This window comes from Camelina sativa, chromosome 15 (genome assembly GCF_000633955.1).
Source record: "Camelina sativa cultivar DH55 chromosome 15, Cs, whole genome shotgun sequence".
Lineage (NCBI taxonomy): Eukaryota > Viridiplantae > Streptophyta > Magnoliopsida > Brassicales > Brassicaceae > Camelina > Camelina sativa.
The window spans coordinates 27,959,255-27,963,178 of NC_025699.1; the positions used below are offsets into that span (position 1 = coordinate 27,959,255).

Consider the following 3,924-nt stretch of genomic DNA (forward strand, 5'->3'; position numbering starts at 1 on the left):
ATAGTGTCAATTTTCTGGTACGTATACAAGTAGATATTGTAGACTGATCATCCACCAAATATTTTTGTTATCAATATGCAACCTTGATTTTTTGAGGGTATTTAGTTAATTTACAATGATGGTGAAACCATGCTATGTAATTGACATAAATGATTCTATATGTCAAAGTTCGTATCGGGCCAACGAATTATCATGAGTACTCTCCATTACAATTGGTTTGGATCACAAACAAGAAATATTCCATCTGAATGTGTTATACATGTAGAGTTGATCCACCACAATGATTAAGATGATATTTGAAAGAATGTTGGAAATATGTTGGATATAAATCTTTCTTAATGATTGAATATCTTGAGATGTAGAGACTATTTTTTTCAGTGAGTTAGTCTTTCCAATATTAGAAGGAGGAAATAAACAGCTGGAAAAGAAATATATATAAAGAAATTATATTTATAGGGAAATAAATCAAAAGATTATATTATTTTGCATATTTGACCAGAATAAAATAAATAGCTGGAAAAGAAATATATTTGTAGGGAAAGAAATCAAAAGATTATATTATTTTGCATCTTTGACCAGGAAAAAAAATATTAAACATATTTAGTGTTGTTATATATTATTATTATATATATAATCAGTCTAGGTGAAGAACAACTCATTAAAAAATTTTGAGGGAATATCACTAAAATAATTGCTATCACTATGAAAACTATAATGGTATTTTGTTTTACTTTCATCTTCATCATATCTTTTGTTCATTGTCTTCATGCAACTGCTGAAAGTCCAGGTAATTGTTTATTATTAGTCATACCTCATTTTGTAATTATCATCATGATGACTTCACTCTTTGTTAATGGGCATTGATTATTTTTAATATTGTATATAGGTTATCAACCTAGCCGATTTGCGCGATCACCACTCAAATGCTACAGGAATGACGAGTGTGAAAATGAACTCTGCAGTGAAACTTGTCATAGAATAGGATATAATCATGGTTTTTGTCTTACTAAATCAAGATGTTGTTGTGAGAGTATTTGATACTATAACTAACTAGTACTTCTAAGATGAAATGATAATCACATGTAATGGTATCTGCTTAAAAAAATAAATCTATAATTTTCACATGTTTTTGAATTTACAAAGAAGATCTAGAGTGGGGTACATAAACTTTACCAGATCAAAGTTAGATTTATTTTCAAGCCATAGATTTTCTGCAAGTTTAATAAAAGCTAATATAAGTTAATAATTGGATATTAAAATGTAGAAAATTAAAAAATAAAGTATGTGTTGCATATATTGACTATACTATTGTGAATCTTATATTCCCTCCGTTTCATAATAAATAATGTTTCACAATAAGTAATGTCTTAAAGTATTATTTTCTTCATATTCTTTTATGTTTTCATAATGACTTACATTGTTGGGACATTTGCAAAAATACCCTTTTGAAAAAGGGGCGTTCTCAAAAATGCCCCTTCTAGAGAGCATCTTTTTAAAAATACTTTTGGGAAACGTCCATTTTTTAGCGTATCCCTTTTTGGTCGAAAAAGACACTTTTACCTTTAATGAACTTGGACGTCTAATTATGTTTTCTCTTTTGCCACCATTCTCTCCTTCTTCTTCAATCAGCAATTTTCGTTTTCCTTGTTCGCAGCGATCTCTGCTTCCCTTTTAACCTCATCTTTGTTCATCTTGTTGATTCTGCGGGATTCGTGTTCGTCGGATCGAAAACTCTTTGCAGGTTTGTGGTTAAGATTTTGTTTTTCTTTAGTATATCCATCAATCTGAAAATTGATTTTAGATCTAAAATTCAGATATGTCGAATTCAGATCGATAAAGTTTTTTGATATCCATTTTGGAATATGTGAACTCTTTTAAATTTGGATTTTTGTTATCTCTTGGAAAACACTTTTTAAAAGCCCCTTGCTAAACCATTTTAGATTGAAAATTCAGATCTGACGAATTCAGATCGACAAATATGTTTGATATGGATTTGGAATTAGTAAAGTCTTGTAAATTTGGAATTTTGTTATCTCTTGTAAAACAGTTTTTAAAAGCCCCTGTTAAACCATTTTGAAATCAATTTTCAGATCAATCGTAGTTGATCGATAAAGTGTGTTGATAAGACGACTTCAGATCGGTAAAGTATATATTAAAAGCCCCTTAACCAACCGTTCTTTCAAGCCAATCGTATTCTTCAGTGTTAGGCCTTTTCCGAATTGAGCTTGTTAGAAAGTGTTAGGTTCTAGCCCACAAGAGTAGGATCCTGTGTAGTTCTAGTTTGCGTTATCCAGACTAGTAGGACTAGGTGAGAACCCGATTTTGGATATTGGAATTGGATTTGTGTAGAAAAGTGAAGAGTAAAATAGAAAGTAAAAGGGTAAAGAGTCTTTAGGAGGGAAATGTGTTTTCAGAGTTTACAAGTCTAGTAAAGGATTTGGGTTGAGCAAAGTAAAAAGAGTTATTAGTTCCGGGCATAAAATGAAAAGATTAGAAAAAAAAAAGAGAAAGCAAAATACTTAAGATGTCTGACCTCCTCCTAAGACTAAGTGCCACTACAAAAAAACTATACATTGATAGCATATTATCATAGCATTATTTTATAAAGTGCTATGTACGAAAAATTTGAGATTTTGGTTTCTATTGATAGCAAAATACTAACGCTAAGATATGAAAACGCTATAAAAAAGACTAAAATCGCAAAATTTTGTCATTGGAGGGGAAATTTTCATTATAGCGGTACATTTTCCCTCTAGACGTTTAGTTTTTCCCTCTTCTTGAAACGACATAACATAACACTTACTTCTTTTTTTTCTCGTTCGTATCGCTAAGTGTTTTTTCTCTCTTCCCTCATCTCTTTCCACTGATATCTCCGGCGACAACACTGAAGCAATTAATACTCTCTCTGGGCATCAGTTCGTCCTCGTCAAAGCAATAAGCCATCTCGCTGGCCATAAGTTTGTCCTTACATTCTCCATATCAGCTCGATTTCATCTCGCGAGGCAAGGTTTTGTCTTTTCTAGTGTTAGTTATGTTATTCATTTTGCTGTTGACGGCGATATTTAGGGTTAGGTTCTTTAGATTTGCTGTTTGTTTCAATTTTCCTCAGATTTAGGGTTGTGTATCAATTTTGTTCTGGGATTTAGGGTAATGTAATAATTTTTTCTGATTGTGCTTTAGATTTGCTGTTTATCTTATTGATTTATGATATTTGCATTTGATTTAGCTTCATATATAATGTTCTCTTATACTTCACTTGGCTTTGATTTAGCTTCATTTCGCTTTGTCTACGAAGCTATATTTTGTTTTGATATTGTTTTCTCATTATCGGTGTCAGGTTATATTGATCTAACAAGCTAGACATTTTTCTCAATTATATACAGCAGGTAAGTTCTATGAGGTGTTATGTATGGTGGAGTTATTACATTGCTGTGGTTTTTTTGTATTGAGTTTTATTTGGTGGAGTTATTACCTGCTGTTTGATGTGNAAATGTTCTCTTATACTTCACTTGGCTTTGATTTAGCTTCATTTCGCTTTGTCTACGAAGCTATATTTTGTTTTGATATTGTTTTCTCATTATCGGTGTCAGGTTATATTGATCTAACAAGCTAGACATTTTTCTCAATTATATACAGCAGGTAAGTTCTATGAGGTGTTATGTATGGTGGAGTTATTACATTGTTGTGGTTTTTTTGTATTGAGTTTTATTTGGTGGAGTTATTACCTGCTGTTTGATGTGTTTCATATATGTTTGATGTGTTTTTTATTTGGATTGCAATGACTGTTTTTGCTTCTTTCTCGTAGTGTAATTGGTAAGAGAATTAGTTAGTGTTGTCGCGGTATGATATGTTGCTCTAACGGTTTTATTTAAGGTGAGATCATATAATGTTGGACAAGGCATGGGTGCATCTTTGCAGGTATAT

At 31.4% G+C, this 3,924-nt stretch overlaps 1 long non-coding RNA gene across 1 annotated transcript; it reads left to right on the forward strand.

The window, feature by feature from the left end:
- On the forward strand, positions 659–1,124 carry LOC104747748. Its single transcript, XR_761224.1, has 2 exons — positions 659–787; positions 887–1,124. It is a non-coding gene; the product is annotated as an uncharacterized LOC104747748 (long non-coding RNA).